The sequence below is a fragment of the Saimiri boliviensis genome, chromosome 1 (genome assembly GCF_048565385.1).
Source record: "Saimiri boliviensis isolate mSaiBol1 chromosome 1, mSaiBol1.pri, whole genome shotgun sequence".
In the NCBI taxonomy this organism is placed as follows: Eukaryota; Metazoa; Chordata; class Mammalia; order Primates; family Cebidae; genus Saimiri; species Saimiri boliviensis.
The window spans coordinates 139,398,933-139,418,579 of NC_133449.1; the positions used below are offsets into that span (position 1 = coordinate 139,398,933).

The 19,647-nt window shown below is 38.5% G+C and overlaps 1 protein-coding gene across 4 annotated transcripts in view; it reads right to left on the reverse strand.

The window, feature by feature from the left end:
* The window catches only part of CNTNAP4 (contactin associated protein family member 4), a 369,359-nt gene that overhangs the window by 260,189 nt on the left and 89,523 nt on the right, over positions 1 to 19,647 (reverse strand). The gene's annotated exons all lie outside the window — the stretch shown is intronic.

A 19,647-nucleotide genomic window follows, 5' to 3' on the forward strand; every position in this document is an offset into this window, starting at 1 on the left:
GGCTAAATCCACACAGTAGGAACTTGTAGAGTAATCACAACCCACCTACACTTAAGGGTGATTTTCATGTATCCTCTCAAATCAGTGACTGATGGTAAAATACAAAATCCTTGACTATGGGGCAAAACAGACTGGCAAGAACCTGTTAATAACAAATATTTATATAGTACTGTGTTTCAGAAGACATTAATACTTTTTTAAAAAATAAAATATTTTTACCAATTCTCCTGCCTCAGCATCCGGAGTAGCTGGAATTACAGGCATGTGTCACCATGCCCAACTATTTCTTTTTTTCTCTTTTTTTTTTAGTAGAAACAGAATTTCACCATGGCCAGGCTGGTCTTGAACTCTTTGTCTTGAACTCCTGATCTGCTTGCCTCAGCCTCCCAAAGTGCTGATGAAACTACTGGAAATATTTCTAGACATATTTACTAGAAATAAAATACTTCTAGTATTTTCACTAGAGAACAAAAGATGGAGATAGATACCTTCTGTGTTTACATTATAATAACAATGGCATCCTAAAAAAAATAACAGCAATCACTTTACATTTATTGAGCACAGCCCATATGCTAGGAATTAAATTCAGTATTCTGTATCATCTTATTTCATTCTTATGACAACATAATCATCCATATCTAAACCACTATTAAATCATGTTGACTGACAATTTGCAATTAATATTTTGTCCATGTTCAATGATTTTTAAAACATTAATTTTCATTACTTCTTTGCTGATTATTTCATGAACATTAATTCTGAAGTTTCAGAGGGCAATTGCTTTTTTTTTGAGTACTGTAATATTGATCTTACTATATTTTTATCACAAAGCCTGATTATAAACATTTTATAAATACCAAGTTATTACTTAGTACATGATTATAAATATATAAAGCACTAATTTCTCTCACACTCAAAAATGACAAAACAGTGAAAGAAAATCAATTATTTTAGCCCTAAAGCAGACTATTGGTTGCAAAGGATTTACAAAATCAATCAATTTTATGAATAGCTGCCAAATTATATAATGAGATTTGAAAACTGAGTATGAGCTTCTCTCAAAATATCAGTTCCAGTCCTCACCATAATGTATGACATTAACATATAAATATTCATTGCTGTGTGTCCTAATGGATTTTCAAATTTGTGATATCACTTATCAGACTATAAATGTCATTTTGTGGGTGTTTCAATTTTCTAAGGCATAAATGTGTACAAAATTGTCAAAAATTAGTGGGTAAAAACAACACAAACTTATCTTACAGTTCTGTAGGCCAAAAATCTGACACAGGTCTCACTGGGCTAAAATCAAGATGTCAGCAGGACGCATGATTTTTGGAGGCTTTACGAGGCAATTCATTTCCTCGTCCTTTTCAGCTAGCAGAGGCTGCACAAATTCCTTGGCTTATGGCTCCCTTCCTCTGTCTTCAAAGCCAGCAAAAGCAGGTTGAGTCATTCACAGATTGCATAACTCTAATCTCCTTCCACAGCCTCCTCTCCCTCTGAATTTCCTTTTGGGCCTCCTTTGACTTTGAAGGCCCTTGGTGATTACACTGGGCCGACCTGTATAACCCAGGGTAATCTTATTGCGATCAACTGATCAGCAATCTAAAATCCATCTACAATCTTAATTCACCTTTAATATGGAGATAACATACCTATAGATCCCAAGGTTAAGGACCTGACTGCCTTTGGAGGGCCATTCTGCTCAGCATGGTGGGATGCATATTACGGATAACAAGAACTCAGTTATTGTGTCTAAATATGCCCTAAGCACCTACTATGTTTCCAGCACCAGACTAGGCACTGGAAAATTAATGTAAATAAGACAGTAATCAGCTGTATTTATCACATATCTCTTACTGCTCTAAATAAATTTGAGAAAGTCTGGAGTAAGCCTCAAGGCAAATCAACAAAATGCATGATTCTTATCTTTAATGCTTGCATTTTAAATTTTAGTCTTATTAACCCCTAACTGAGAGCAAGCAAATTGATTATATATATATATATATATATATATATATATATATATATATACCACTGAGAAGGGAAAGGGGAGTTTTCAATTTTAAAAAATTGCTCATTTTACTATTTTGCCTGAGGCTAGTTTCTATAAAGAGATTATAAAAGTTGTGGTAAGAAATATAATAGAGCTATACTGTATGATATTTTTTAGGCAAACGGTAAATTATAACCCATCCTTATTATTCACAGATTCTGTATTATGAAATTGTCTCCTGGCTAAAATTTCTTTTTAACCCCAAATCAAAACTCTAAGTGCTTCTGTGGTCATTTATGTATGTGCCCACAGCAGTGAAGACTCTGGGCTTCCCAAGGCACCTGCTTCCAACTAAATTCAATCAAGGTGGTACTCTGCCTTCCTGCTTCAGCTACGATACTGTAAACAAGAGTCTTTTGTGTGGTCTATTCGTCTTTCACATCTTTGTGCATGTTTTGGTGATTTCCCTGTTTAAAATGGGCCCCAACATAGGGCTGAAATGCTGTCTCATGTTCCTAAGTACAAGAAGACTGCCATGCACCTTACGGAGAAAATATGTGTTAGGGAAGCTTCATTCAGTCCTGAGTTACAGTGCTATTGGCCATGAGCTCAATATTAATAAATCAGTACTACATACTAAATAAGGTGTCTTTAAATGGAAACATACTTAAAACAAGGTTACATATTGATCGGTGGACAAAAATATTGTAATCAGAGGCTCATGGGACTCTAATTGTATATTTACCCACTACTCTCTAATTCAGTGTTCACAGGAACTTTATAGAACATAACTACCATGAATAATGAGAATCAACTCTCTCACCTCTCTCTACACACAGAAACACACTCACACACACACACATATACACACACATACACAATTCTAATTGAAGTCTTAGTTTTTGTATAAATATGAGAAAAGACTGAAACAAAACATTCTTATATATAAATGGCAATTTTTGCATGAAGAAAAATTACAGTTGTTTCTATTCATTACTATATTTTCTCTATATTTTTCAAGTTTGAATTTATAATCAACTTGCCATAAAATAATGAAAAAAATCAACATAATTTTATATGTTAAAAACAATCTCTAGTCTCTCCTAAGGCAGTCCCTGTGTCATGAATCCATGAGATGACATAGCATAGCAATGGTTCAGGATTTGATAATTCATTGTTCATGGAAACTTGACAAAATATAACTATCAGGGAAAATGAGAATCAACTGTACTTATCACACAGCTCTTGCCACTCTAAATAAATCTGGAAAAATCTGGAGAAACCATAAAGCAAATCAACAAAATGCATTATGCTGTCATAAAAAGGGATCTTTAAATATTTATAATTATGCTCCTATCATATAAACTGTTTCATACTTTATAAATTGCACCTGTCAGATGTCAGAATAATTCATATGTATATCTTCACTATATTTATACCTTAGGCCATTTTCCTTCAAAAAATATCGTACTGGTTGAATGCTGACTATAAATTAACTCATTGATTTTTTAAAATTTTTAAATACTTCACATTTGGTTTATGTATTGAGAAACATGATTACCCTGTTGTTTGTACTTTCTAATTTTACCTTATATTAGGTATTGGGGGGAATAAAACAACAGAGCTATAAATATAGATAATTAACTGTAGTAACATAAAATCTTACTTGAAAATGTACTATGTATGCTTGTAAAATTGATTTTTAAAGCCTGGCTATATGTCAGTTGGTGATTTCAAAGCATGATGAAGCATAGCTAATAACAAGGCCACTTCCAATCGCCTACCATGGCTGTTTCTGTGCGAGGAGTGTGGAAATCTCCTAAGGTAGGTACCAAAGAGATTAATCAACTCATCAGTGCCTCTCCACCCCACATTCTCCAAGTATGGGAAAATGAAAAGCAAGTCAGTCACAACCAAAGCTACCTGGCGCTTTAGCAGAGCTGGCTGAATCCTCACTTGGGTTTCGGTGGCCTCCTTTCATACATTACTGAGGCAACCTACTTCACATTCATCTTCAGGCGTCCCCAAACTTTTTACACAGGAGGCCAGTTCACTGTCCCTCAGACCGTTGGAGGGCCGTCACATACTGTGCTCCTCTCACTGACCACCAGTGAAAGAGGTGCCTCTTCCTGAAGTGTGGCGGCGGGGGGTGGGGGGGGGCGATAAATGGCCTCAGGGGGCCGCATGCGGCCCGAGGGCCGTAGTTTGGAGACGCCTGTTCATCTTGATACTTCATTCAGCTTGGTCCTCATGGTGCTCATTACTGCCAGCCTTAACTTACTACAAGTAAAGTTGTATCGTGTAAGACTGGGAACTTGGCCAGGTGCAGTAGCTCATGCCTGTAATCCCAGCATTTTGGGAGGCAGAGGCAGGGGGATCACAAGGTCAGGAGTTCGAGACCAACCTGACCAACATGGTGAAACCTGTCTCTGCTACAAATACAAAAATTAGCTGGTCATGGTGGTGCGTGACTGTGATCCCAGCTACTCAGGAGGCTGAGCCAGGAGAATAGCTTGAACCTGGGAGGCGGAGGTTGCAGTGAGCCGAGATCACACCACTGCACTCCAGCCTGTGTGACAGAGTGAGACACCATCTCAAAAAAAAAAAAAAAAAGACTGAAAACTTTACTAAAAATGTAGAGTAAAGAAAACATGTATCTGCCATTAACATTTTTATTAAGGACATTTTCAAGCATAGACCCAAATTTAAAACTCACATGCATCTACCTTCACAGATGAACTCAGGGCCAATTTTATTTCACCTACAGTCATTCCCCACCAAGTTTATCACCTTTACCATTCAATTATTTTAAATTCTGTCCTGGACATCATATTATTTCATGCATAAATATCTCAAAATGTATCTTTAAAGAATTAGAATTCCTTATAAAACAAAAGCACAATTTAATTGTGACATCTAAAATTTCACAATAGTTCTGTAATATAATCAGCATCCTGTGTGGACTGCTTATCTCTTAAAAGTGTACATGCATACAAGTGTATGCAATATCGTTTCAATCAGGATATCAAATATTTCCATATGTTGCATCCAACTGTTGTTTCTCTTAAATCTCTCTTCATTTACGGATCCCTCTTCCTTTTATTTACTTTCAATTGTCTATTGAACAAAAACTAGCCATTTGTCCTATAAAGTTTCTCAGCTTGCTCACTGCCCCCCATGTTGTTATATATTTTTTTCTGTTCCTATATTTATTATAAACTGGTCATTAGTACTTTGGATTGACTTTTTGGCAAGAATTTTTCAAAGCACGCATTGTGTACTTCCAGGTACCTCCTATCTGGTTGCCTCTGTTTTAATGTGAAACATCGCTAATGTTCTCTAGGTACATTATTTCATTAGAGTCTACAAAATGGAGATATTCTGATTCTAACATTCTTAAATTTTGTGTGCTGACCTGGAATGCTTCTAAAAAGGGAAAGTTTCTTTCATTAAATATTTGGTTACCTTGAGATGCAGTTTAGTAATTTAAAAAAGTAGGATAAATACTCGATTTTTCCTTTTGTAAACCAATGTTCAGCCTAATGAGTTGATTCTCTGGTATATTCCAGTAATGATGGATAAGAAACGTTTTGTTCTGTAATGTATTCATGAATGTTTAACTTGATGCTACAGTCCATTTCTGGTATTATTCTTATTGATGTTTCAATTATTTCATTTTAGCCAGTGAAATCCTTTTCAAGTTAACTGCTGAGTCCTTTTGACCACACTCCAGTAGTCTTTGACAGCACAGTCATTTTCTGGCATAAACTATTCCCCATTTATTTGTATATCTGATGCCCCAGTATAGATCCAGCCTTTTACTGCAAGGAATTCTAAATCCTTTTAGAGGAAGGTGGTATTTGGTGTCCCCAATCTAGGTGCTAGGGGTTATCATTGTTGCTTGATTAACATAGTCATGGTTTTTTGATAAACCATACTAGGAAACAGTTTTACTTTTCTTAAGAGAAAATACATTCAGAGTTCATACTAATGTATCCAATTCAAACGTGGAGTTATATGACATCTACTGAAACTTTCTGGTTTTAATTTACTTCTTTATTCTCTTACATTGAAAATTAGTATTTCCAGTGATATCAACCACATAACTGCTTTATCAAGGAAAGCTTCAGAGTCACAACACAATACTTTAAGTAAAAAACGGCTGTCAGTAAAATTTGATCACTGAATGGAGCTTAAGATTTTTTTGGCAATGGAATCTAAAACAGTAAAATACACAGATTACTGTTTTAAAGTCACTTTAAGTAATTTCTTTGTATGTATTTATGTCTTTGACTTAATAGGGTTGTTTCATTTTACTTTTGCTTTTTAGAAATGGCTTTTTTATATTTAATTTTGTATACGATCATTGTGTGTATTACCCTATACCCCTCACCCATAGGTTATCATAAAGGTAACTTTCTTTAAAAAAAATTATCCTCCCATTTATTTTAAAAAGTATAAAAAATATGTAAACATATATACATATCTCCATTCTCTTTATTTAAATAAATAACATCCCCTACACAGTTTCTTCACTTTGTCTTTGTAAAGATAAGTAAACAAATGTGAGGGGTTGATGTAAACCATATGTTAATTATCTTAAATGGATTTTACCCTTGAAGGGTTATCTAGATGAAATTGATGATCCCTTAAAGGAAGTAGAAGCAGAGTCCTCAATATCCTACAGTAAATTTTGGAGGCCTTTCCAACTTAATTCCTCAGATATTGCTGGTCATCTGCATTCTCCTTCCACTAGCACAATTATCAGAATTATCATTATGACTTCTCCTAGATAGAGCCAGGCATCTCTCAAAGTCTCTTCTGGGGAAACACTTGGGTGAGATGGGGGACTGGGAGGCTACCGTATGATGGTTCAACGCCAGGTTGGGGACTCACTCCAAAGATGTGTCAATAACCTCTGTGTTAATATCTCTAAGGGCTGCAAGCGCTGCTCAGTTTTGGACAATGGCAATTCACACACACACACACACACACACACACATTCTCATCTTTAAAGTTACTAGATTTTAAAATTCAGTCCTTCTGATTCAATCCATCTAGAGGAAGTTAGTGTGAAAGTACTGATATCTTCCTGGAAAAGTTTTACGCAAAAGTAACCGAGTGTAAATGGTCATTGGAAATAGAGGAGAGAGGTGCAGAGGTATGGAGAAAAAACTCTGGAAAGTTGCAGAGCGTGGTGACAGCGGAGAATACTGAAGATTAGATCCAGGGAAGGTCAATAATCCTAAGATGATAGACAACGAACTTAAAAGAAAGTAAATGAGTTCATGATAGGTCATAATGTTTTCTTGGCATTCTAAGGTGCACATATTGATGCTTGTGGTGTGGAAGAGGCATTCTATATATACGACTTCCTGAGCACACAGTGGTTCCACCCTCAGTAACTGCTGACATAATCACCACCTTTAAATATTTATGGATGGTTCAAGTACACGGTGTTCTGTTCCAAGCACCGTCTAATGGTAAGATACAGCCTTTCAGCTATAGAAAGTAGTATCACTACTTACAAATTTTAAAAAAAGGTGAATGTTTTCAAGAAAAACACCCAATCACGTTTACTTTCAAAACATGTCTGAGTCATTCTATTGTTGCACTTTGCTTGAATCTATTCAAGTAATCATAAGCATTTTTAAAATGGGGAAAATGCAGAAAAGATTACAGAATACAAAACGCTGTAATCATTTCCCTTTAAAGTATAGCAATAGTGATTTCAAAGCAATCTTGGAATCTCAAGGAAAGTATTGGGAACTTAATCCTCAATGTTCTTTTTATCAATGAAACTGAGAGACTGATTATTTGAAACAGAGAGACCTGGAGTTTACCAACACATACAAATCCTGGTCCTATATGCCTATGCCAGAAACAGTATATTTCCCTTGACAATCATAGATGTCTGTCACCTTCTTCAACTCTATCTGATTTCCGTATTAGCTATTACAAATGCTCTACTTACTATATCTTATTCAAAATAAAATAACTTTAGTGTATGTCAGCTAATTCTAAATACATAGGGCCATTGACACATTTTCCAGCATAATATAATTCAACTCTAATATCTTGAAATACTACGATAGACCTGAGTTTTAACTGATAAAATTTATTTCTCAAAAAATATTTAGAATAGTCACTACATAATTCTCACATCCTACATCAAACGTTTGTGCAAATGCCATTAGAGTAGATAGCCAAAAATATTCACACCCTGAGGTCATCAAGAACCACACTATTATCTAGAAGCTAAGTGTATCTTTGAAAATCTGAACTTAAGAGCAGAGAAAGCCTTCACATATCATTAACTCAAGAACAGAACAGGAAGCCAGAATATTACAGATCCATGAATCAATTTAAAGAAAAGATAAGGACCACTGTCCTGGTCAGAACCAGCTAAGACCAGTCAGTAGTGATTGAAACTGATGTACACACCGAACTACTAAATCAGAAGTAGAATATAGAAAGTCACTCAAAAGATAGTGTCACAGCTTGGTTAATCACCAGTTTCACTGGGAGGAAAAACTTGACTAACTGGTGTTTCTCAGATGAATGATAAAACAGCATTTGATTAATTAAGATGTGACCTCCAGCTGCAACGTACAAAGTAGAATGATAATATTAAGACAAAATCAGTTAGAGAAACAGCAGTATATTTTGGAATTGACTCAGTTAAAGGGAAAGAAGAACATAAAACAAACATCAACTCTAAAACTCAAAGAAAGTTTAAATAACTTTTACAAATTATAATTTTAATGAAATACAAAATTATAAATAGAGTGAAAACTAGTAGAGGAAAACTACCTAACCTCTAGATTGTGGGGAGGTGAGGTAAGATATCAGTTACTGTAAATCTCATTCTCTTTTGGATTGAACTTTCCTGACATACCTCTAGAGCCACAGTCGACAACCATGATTCTCTTGCATACTTTCTCCCATTTCCCACATAGTGCTGTGAATTGGAGCGATTTGTTAGGACCAGAAAGTAGGACTCAGATTCAATTAGACCCTATGATACCCAAGGAACAGTGCAGAGCAAAAGGCATCCCATGAACATGGAACTTTGAGTCCAGGGTAACCCTAAAGGCCACATAAACCCAGAGGCCCTCCATTTCCCAAATGAGGAAACTGAGGCTCAATCACAATTTGAGTTTGAAGTCAGAAACTTGAGTCAAAGTCACAAACCACGTGAGTTGCAGAACTAGGACTGGAAGTGAAGCCCTCTCTCTGATACATAAAGCTTCGTCTTCACACAAAGATGGCTCGGGCTCCTCCTGTTCTACAAACCTGAATCAGAAGCCTAGGCCTCCTCCTCCTGGCCAACCCTCGGTGACAAAACCTGGACCAGGTTGTCTCCCTCACTCTGACATGAAAGACAGACTTTGCAGGAGCACAACATCCCTCAAAAGCTGTGTTCTATATGGAATCTTAAGGAAAGTATGTGAGACACACCTAGAAAGCTGGGGCATGGTCAGGGATGAGACTGCAAGAATACACTGGGCACCGACCGTTCTCAACAGTGGGGCCAGGGATGTCTGAAGCCTTGCAGTGAGGTCTACTCAGAAAGATCTCCTAGTGTATCCTTTCCTACATCCAGAACTTCCAAGTCAGAAGACATGACCTGGAAAAAACACACAGAGGCCTGGGCTCCCACTGCTGCCTTCTCTTTCTTCCAATGACCTTTTCTGTGCCATCCAAGGCCCTCATTATATTTTTTTACTTGACTTTTATTTTTATAGATTTAGGGAGTATAATTGAAATGTGTTACATGGATATATTACGTAACAGTGAGTTCTGCGCTTCTAGTGTTCCCAGCACCCGAGCAGTGAACATTGTGTCCCATAGGAGATTTTTTAGCCCTCATCCTTTGCCATCCTCCCTCTTTTTGGAATCTCCAATAAGCTATAGAAACTCTCTTAATATTGCCATAAAATGAAAATTGAGAGTTTGATCTGTGGATTCAAGCAGGCTGGGTTTTAATCCAGACTCCAGCAGGTACTGGTTGGTCATTGTGAGAGGTATGTAACTCCTGAAAACTTGGATTTCTTCTTCTAAAAAATTGAAATGTGGGACAACGCACCAAAAAAGCTTTGCATAATGCCACAAGCATGGTGAAGTCATCTCACCTGAAATCCAAATGAACATTCTGAGACCTAAGGTACAATTTGTTAACTTTTCCCACATGCTATATTTCCATGGAGTCAGTAAGCATTTTTTAATTCTTCTGTCAATTACAGTTAATTTTTATTTCTTCCTGGTAAAAATGAGGAGTCAAAAGAAAAAAAGTAGTTCAGTTAGTTATAGCAAACTTTGCCCCTCCAGGCTGGGGTTCTCTCCCAAACTACAGGTCATTTTTTCACACTCCTTGCAATCACCTCAGCAACTCTCTACTTCAAAAGCCTTGTGGTTGACCCATAAAACACCCCTGACCTAAATCGCTTTCAGAGATTCCTCTTCAACCTTTCCTGCCCACATCTTCTTTCTAATCACTTTCTAGGATTGCGTCATCTTTGAAATTATAAACATGTATATTCTACTCATCCATCACAGACCACTAAATCTTTCCAACTCTCTTCCATCATTCCGTTTGTATTTGCTTTTTAGCCTCAGTAACTCCATGCTTCCTTTGATACTTTCCAGCTTTGTGATGGTTAATGTTATATGTCACCTTGACTAGACTACCATATTCACACATTTGGTCAAACATTACTCTAGATGTTTCTTTAAAGGTATTTTTTTAATGAGATTAATATTTAATGGGTAGACACTGAATAAAGAAAATTATCTTTCATAATATTGGTGGGCCTCATCTAATCAGTTGAAGGTCTTAATAGAAAAAAAAAAAAGACTGATTTCTCTGGAAGAAGGAATTCTGCTAGCACACTGCCTTTGAACTTAAATCCAACTCTACCCTGAGTCCTAAGCCTGCCAGCCTATCCTGCTGATTTTGGACTTGTCAAGCCTGTGCAATTGCATGATCCTTCAATTTCTTAAAATAAATTTCCCATCTCCCCCACACTCACGTATGTGTATATGAATATGTATATGTTTATGAATATGCATATGTTTATGTGTACACACACACACACACACACACACACACACCCCCTGTTGGTTTCGTTTTTCTGAAGAATCCTAACATAATCTCCTACCAACCCCACCCTCCCTGACTTCCACTTCCTTTTCTACATGATGCTGACTCCGTGGTACTTCCCTTCCCCCATGCTCTTGCCAGCCCTGATGCTTCCTTGCCCTAGTGTCCTCCTATCATAGTGTCCCTGTGGATTCCACCCTTGGGTCAACCCAAATGTCTATGCTCTCAGCTTCTATGTATGCACAGTTGCACACAGCTGAAGAAGGCCATATCACAGTCTGCACAGGTGCCTTTTTCACGGCCTTCACCCAAGGCTGGGTTTGCAGTACCATGCGGGGATTCTTTTCCAAGCAGGCACCATCTTCACTTCTCCCTCCTTTCACTCAGTAAATATATGATCCTTTTGCACATGAAAGATCCTTTCAATAGACTGAAGTCTAAACCTGTCTGTACTTTTTTTCTTCCTCTGTAAGCAGAAGACATGTCTCTTCCAAGCCAGCTGTGATTTGGATTCTCTCACTCCATCAAGTACACTCGCAAATGGCCTGTACGTTAGTCGGTCCTTCCCACTTCTCTACACAACCAAATGTCTTGGAGGATTATTCGCCGTTTTCACTTTTCCACTACAAATCAAATCTCCTTTCCGAAAACCACTGCACTCAGTGAGGCATTTACTCTCACCTTTTAGCTGAATTGCTGCTAACCTCAGATCTGTTGTTCTTTCTGCATGAGTTGTATTTTTTTTCATTTAATTGTAAAAAGGTTTTCTTCCTTGCTTCTTTTCTTTTTCTATTTCCCTCTTTTTCCTCCTCTCTCTCTGTGTCCCTCCCTCACTGTCCCCCTCACTCTTTCTCTCCTTCCCCTCAACTCTGTCCTCCTCCACCTCCTCTTTCTCTTGCTCCTTCTTGTCTCCTTTTGTATTTAACTTTCACACCAACTCTTTCAGGTGTAGAGTATTGCTCTGCTTATTTTACAGAAGAGGTAAAAGCAGCTTGCCCAAGATCACACAGCCTGTATGAGACAGAGCCTGCATCTGAATGCATGCAATCTGATAACAGATGACATCCTTAACTGCTATCCACTGCCTTCCGTCTCATCTTTCTTTTCAGTGCTGTGGCTCCAGCACTGACCTTGAACTGACAATTCAACTATTCAAATCACTCTTGGCTCAGACAACAGAAGGAGGCTCACTATTTCCATACAGCCAATGTAAACTTCCCTACAGAAAATGAGAGAGTGTGTTGATGGTGTTTGTTACTCTTGCCCCAGATTATTAGAACTACTCAGATTTACTACACTTGTGATGCAGGAGTCTTGGGATAGGGAGTTCGACTGAAGAGAGAAGAGGATTCACAAGGACTTTTCCCGGAACAGAGGCAAGAGCCAACTTTGTTCTGCAGTGTAGTACAACATGAAAAGTTGCACAGGCTTTCCTACATGACAAAAGACTCCAACGCAAAGCCCTATGTCATGTTAAAAGTAGGATAAGATAGAAGGAATATATTTCATAAATACATGCCTTTTTTTTTTTTTTTTTTTTTTTTTTTTTTTTTTTTTTTTTTTTTTTGGAGATAGACTCTCGCTCTGCCACCTAGGCTGGAGTATAGTGGTGTGATCTCAGTTCACTGCAACCTCTGCCTCCCAAATTCAAGTGATTCTCTTGCCTCAGGTTCCCCAGTAGCTGGGATTACAGGCACATGCCACCACGTCTGGCTGATTTTTTTTATTTTAGTGGAGACGGGGTTTTACCATGTTGGCCAGGCTGGTCTCGAACTTCTGATCTCAAGTGACCCACCTACCTCAGCCTCCAAAAGTGCTGGGATTACAGGAATGAGCCACTGCACCTAGCAAATATATGCCTTTAAATCATACAAATAGTATTTTCTTCTTGGCAAAAATTTCTCTTAAAAAACATGGTGCCACAACCAAGTACACACTTTATTCAACTTAGATGGATTCAATGTTCAGAGACTAAGAAATTTTGAAAAATGCAAACTAAGGAAGTGAGAGTAGTATATATGGTAATTCAATGTTTACGTGTACATATATACAGAGAATTTTATTTTATGAGAACAACAAGGCTGGACAGACCAATTATTTCCAATCTTGATAAATTTCATTATTTACCTATCATTGTTCACATAAAGATATTTAAGATGAGGACCTTCACTGTGAGCTTAATTAATTCGTATATTTATTCTGATTTAAGAATCAGAAATTTATTTTCAAAGTGATATGTTAATTTGTTTACATTTTATTATTTCAGGGTATAGTATAAAGATGGAATTATTACTATAATCACTTGGTAGCTCTTGGGATAATTTTCTGTAACTTTCCACAGACTTGCTAAAATAAATAGAAGATTTTTTTCTCTGAAACTGATATTCTCCAGCTCACCCCAAATTCATGATAATTCTGAACATAATGTAATACAGCGATTGCCCCCTGAGGATGTCTTTTCACTGCTCCAGCAATTTTTCTCCTCTCTCTCTTATTGAAAAAGAATCCTATTATTAGGTACTTAAAATGTTCATGGTTTCAAAGGGAGAAAACCTTTCTGTATGAGAAAGATGAAGAAACACAAAATGAAAGATGGGGGTATTCAAAGCCAAATGCAAATTGTATTTGCTGGACATGAGTCAAATATGATCCATTTTGGACTGCATCTCTCTTACCTCTCTGATTTAGAGACACAATTCTGTAAGCTATGTCTTAGTAACATTTTGGCTTCCTGCTTCCTTCTTTTTTTTTCCCCCCTTTGAGATGGAGTTTCACTCTTGTCATCCAGGTTGGCGTGTAATGACGTAATTATGGCTCACTGCAATCTCCGCCTCCCGGGTTCAAGGGATTCTCCCATCTCAGTCTTCCACGTAGATAGGACTATAGGTGTTCCCCACCACACTAGGCTAATTTTTGCATTTTTAGTAAAGACAGGTTTTCATCATGTTGGCCAGGCTAGTCTTGAACTCCTGACTTCAGGCGATCTGCCTTCCTTGGCCTCCCAAAGTGCTGGGATTACAGGCGTGATCCACCACGCCTGGCCAATTTCCACCTTTCATACTCACAGCTACTTCTGGACAATTGCCCTAACATTTAAATCTTTCCTAAACCATGGCTCTTCTAAGTCCCCTAAAGTATTATTTTTTGTGAACATTTCCGAAAGAAGTAAATTTAGTGCAGAAAATTGTAAGGCCGGCTGCCTCACAGAGGGTTAAAACCGACACATCCATCTCTCCCCAAGCCTGATAACTGCATCATCACCCAAGCCAGTTATCTGCCCTTGCCTCACGGCTTCCCCGCACCTGCCTCCACATACCAGATCCAAGCCCATACTCAGTACTAAATTATGCACTCAACACCCAGCCCGCTGTTGATAAACCGCGCAGGAAAATTTTTTAAAGAAGCCCCATCAAACCCTGCCCGGTAGCATTCTGCTCTGTATGCCCCCAGAAAGCCCACCTACCCATAACCACTAGCTCCAAGCATTTCCTGCTTCTTAACAGCCAATAAGATTGCCTTCACTTTGTTTCCCCATCAGTCAATCAAGGCCCAAGGTCCCACCCGCCTACCCATAACCACTAGCTCCAGGCATTTCCTGCTTCTTAATAGCCAATAAGATTGCCTTCACTTTGTTCCCCAACAGTCAATCAAGGCCCAAGGTCCCGCCTGTCTTCCCATAACCACTAGCTCCAAACACTTCCTGCTTCCTGACAGCCAATAAAATTGCCTTTGCTTTGTTTCCCCAATAGCCAATCAATCGACTTCCTCCCCAATAAAACCCCATGACCTAAGCAGCTGGGGGTGACTTCTATGGCCCCTTCCTGGACCACAGAACCTCTCCTGGGAGCTGAATAAATTGGCTTCTCATTTTCTCATACTTGCCTCAGTTTCCTCATTTTACATCGGCAGTAAACCTTACAATAATAAAAAGAGAAAATCTTAGACAAGTCCAGTTTAGATGTATGACTTATAAAGGCAATTGGGAATATGGACGGATGGAGCCATGTAGTTGAAGTCCTGGGGTTTTTATAACTAAGAATGTTTCTTTCACATATTTATGTGAAATATCAGATGCACACTCTCATAGTCTCAGTTTGTACACTGACGACTGTGCTGCAAACAAGCAGGCACATCAGATTACTGTATTTCAGATTTGAAGTAAGTAATCATGAAAAGTGTTTCCGTATACTAAAATAATATTATCAATATCTCTTCCAAACCACACATTAGCAACAAGCATGGAGCTGTGGTGTACAAGGAAACCATCAGTGACATATGCCAGGCTTAGGACTGAACGGAGCCAAGCAAACCATGTCAATAAAACCTAGTAACATGCTGTCCTTTGTATGTGTCGCTACCTCGTCCCAGAAGTGGCAACAGGCCAGGTGTGGTGGCTCACACCTGTAATCCCAGCACTTTGGGAGGCTGACACAAGCGGATCACCTGAGGTCAGGAGTTCGATACCAGCCTGGACAACATGGTAAAACCCTGTCTCCACTAAAAGTACAAAAATTAGTCAGGCTGGTAGCATGAGCCTGTAATCCCAGCTACTCAGTAGGCTGAGGCAGTGGTCACTAGAACCCGGGAGGTGGAGACCGAGGTGAGAGAGAAGATCGCACCACTGCTCTCCAGCCTGGGCGACAGAGTAACAGCCATCTCAAAAAATAAAAATAAAATAAACGTGACAACAGATGTGTATTAAGGCACATAAGTAACATACCTGGTCCTCTTTCATGAACCTTGGAGCGCCTCTGCAAAATGTTTCATGAAAAAAAAAAAAAAACAGAATACTGCTCCTTTTTTCCCAAATAGAAAGCAAATCTGTGTTTTGAACTACAACACATATTTTGACAAATAAAGAACTGAATTAAAAATTTATTAAGGAGAGCGTTGTTCTACTTAGTGTAGATTACCTGGTGAAAATGACCCTAAAGCAATGGTTCAGCATTTTTCATCGATTCTCTTCTTTCAATACATTGAAAGATTGTTCTTGCTAGCTTTGCATACTCATAAATGTTAGCAGGAAAGAAGAGAGCTAAATGTAACATTTATACATGTGGCACTAGTTAACATAAATTTAGAGGGACTCTTATCTTAAATCTTAATTTCCTCAGGATTAAAATATTCATCTGCTTTCTGCATGGGTAGATAGGGAACCACGCAATTTCAAAACTGAAAGGGAATGAGAAGTCACTCGGTAAGTACTTGGATTCTACCTGCATCCTCTTCTATAAGCAAAGAAAAAGAAGCTCATAGAGGCAATTTGTGCTTAGTAACATACCTTCTTAGGGCTGTCCCAATCTTCTGCCTCAGCCTCCCGAATAGCTGGGACCACAGGCACGTGCCACCACGCCCAGCTAATTTTTTTTTTTTTTTTTTTTTTTTTTTTTTTTTGTATTTTTTAGTAGAGATGGGGTTTCGCCATGTTGGCCAGGATGGTCTGGATCCTTGACCTGGTGATCCACCCACCTAGGCCTCCCAAAGCGCTGGGATTACAGGCGTGAGCCACCACGCCTGCCGGCCCAGCCTCCTGTCTTAAGGAGCTTCCAGCTGGGCGCTTGAAATAGATCTGCAACTGAAAGGAAAGGAGGAGCCAGGGTATTTCTTCCCACTCTTGCTCTGCCTCAGGCCGATACCTGGTAGTGGCTGAGCCTTTTACAAGGCTCTAGCAGCCATTATATACCCCCTGCTTCCAAAATTCTATAGGGCAGTCCTTGCAGAAGTTCTAGCAACAGCAATGCCAGCCTATGAGCTCTGGAAACACCACCTTCTCATTTTCTCTCCAGCTCTAGGAGCGTAGCATTTTCTCACCGTTGCTAAGTTCTAAGTTGCCTCATCATCTTATTATATTCGGTTGCTCAGCCTTTCCATCACCTATAACCAATTTCCTATAATGACTCCCAGTTTCATAGGTCTGGGGTAACTTGTTTTTCTGATGGGGCACTGACTCCGTGGACAATTTAGGACCAGAACTAAGGGCTTTTTTTTTTTTTTTTTCCTCTTCTATCAGAGTATACTCAAAGATTAGATGACATGCTGCACATATGGAACCCACACTGCTATGTATGTATTTAAACTGCTACTAAAATATTGAACAATAATAGGTTATGATGCCAAAATATGCTTTATTCTATTGTAAATGTTACTAGATATTATCATAAAACAAGTGGGAGATATCTATTATTTATGTTATGGTTACTTTGAGATTACCACATGACTGGGCAAAGCTGTGCCCAGATTCCTGGCAAAACATTATTTGTGAGTATGTCTGTGAGGGTGTCGCCACAAGAGATTAGCATTTGAATTGGTAGACTGAGTAAAGAGACCTGCCCATGCCATGGTAGGCAGATATAATCCAATCCATTGGAGGTCTACAATAGAACAAAAGTGAGGAGAAAGGGCAAATTCATTCTCTCTCTCTCTTACTCTCACTCTTTCTTTTTGAAACAGGGTCTCATTCTGTTGCCCAGACTGGAGTGCAGTGGTACAGTCGCGGTTCACTGCAACATCTGCCTCCCAGGCTGAAGTGATTATCCTGCCTCAGCCTCCTGAGTAACTGGGACTACAGGCAAGCCGAGCACACCCAGTTAATTTTTGTATCTTCTGTAGAGATGGGTTTTCACCATGTTGCTCAGGCTGGTCTTGAACTTGTGGGCTCAAGTGATCCTCCCATCTTGGCCCTCTAAAGTACAGGCATTACAGGCATGATCTGCTGCACCGGGCGTTCTCTCTCTTCTTGAGCTGAAGCATTCATGTTTTTCTGCCTTTGGACATCTGAGCTCCTTGTCCTTGGGTTTTCAGACTTGGACTAAATTAGACAACCAGCTTTCCTGGTTATCCTGCTAACAGACAGCAGATGGTAGAACTTCTTGCTCTCCATAATTACATAAGCCTATTCCCATTTCATGTATATGCTTGGTTCCATTTCTCTGGAAAACCCTGTCTATCTTGTGTTAAATAGCAGTAACCATAATACCATGAGTGTGATACAGTAGCTTAAAAATTTTAAAGGAAAGTTATTATATGAAATGAATAACTTAAAACGAAAGAATGTATTTTATTATATTGCACACTTTGGAAGCTAATGTCTAAAATATTGCAGTTTTCAATGTTTTCATTCATTCCAATCTTTTAGGATGTGTTATTTCTATTTTGAAATATACAAAAAGATACTTTTATATATCATTTTCTCCTTTCTGTGAACTGCCTGTTTATATACTGGCTCTTTTTGTTACAAAAATATTAGGATTTATTTTTTATTATTAATTTTTTAGAAAGTTTCATACTTACACTGTGTTCTAGAACTTTTGTGATGATGAAAGTGTTCCGTAACTGCTCTGTCTAATCCAGTAACCACTGGTCTAACATAGCTATTGAGCTCTTCAAATGGGGCTAGTGTAAACTGAGGAGCTTTATTTTTAATGTAATTTAAATTAATTTAGTTTTACTTATTTATTTTTAAGTTTACTTAACTTCTGGGATACATGTGCAGAATGTGCAAGTTTGTTACATAGGTATATATGTGCCATGGTGATTTCCTGCACCCATCAACTGGTCATCTATGTTAGGTATTTCTCTTAATGCTATCCCTCCCTTTGCCCCCGACCCCCGACAGTCCCCAGTGTGGGATATTCCCCTCCCTGTGCCTATAGGTTCTCACTGTTCAACCCCCATTTGCAAGTAAGAACATGCGGTGTTTGGTTTTCTGTTCCTGTATTAGTTTGCTGAGAATGATGGTTTCCAGCTTCATCCGTGTCCCTGCAAAGGACATGAATTCTTTTTGATGGCTGCAGAGCATTCCATGGTATATATGTGCTACATGTTCTTTATGCAGTCTATCATTGATGGGAATTTTGCCTGGTTCCAAGTCTTTGCTATTGTGAATAGCACTGCAATAAACATGCATGTGCAGGAATCTTTATGGGAGAATGATTGATAATCCTTTTCAGTGACCCCATATGACTAGTAGGTACCATACTAAACAGCAGAGATTTGGATATTAAGAAAATTGAGTCATTATGATTGGGAAAACAGAGTTAATCCCTATTTTGTAGCTTTTTTCCCTACTCTTATCTTTAGCCAAATCTCCCTTGCAACATTAACTCAAAGAATGTACAGAAAAATCTAAGATGAATGGATATCCTGCTGGTATGTTTTGTTCTAAACTAAAAATCTGTACTTGGTTGTCAAGATTACTGAGCAACCCAATGTTTCTCACACTTTGCAGCAAATTGAAATCACTTGGGAATATTTTTAAAATCCTAATTTAAAAATCTGGGCTCCCACCCTCAGGCAGTCTCCCTAGGTATCAAAATTAGAATGCACAGTGAAATTTAGTAATCAGGCCGGGCGCGGTGGGAGGCTAAGGTGGGTGGATCATGAGGTCAAGAGATTGAGACCATCCTGGCCAACATGGTGAAACCCCGTCTCTACTGAAAATACAGAAATTAGCTTGGCGTTTGGAACGTGCCTGTAATTCCAGCTACTCAGGAGGCTGAGGCAGAAGAATCACTTGAACCTGGGAGGCGGAGGTTGCAGTGAGCCA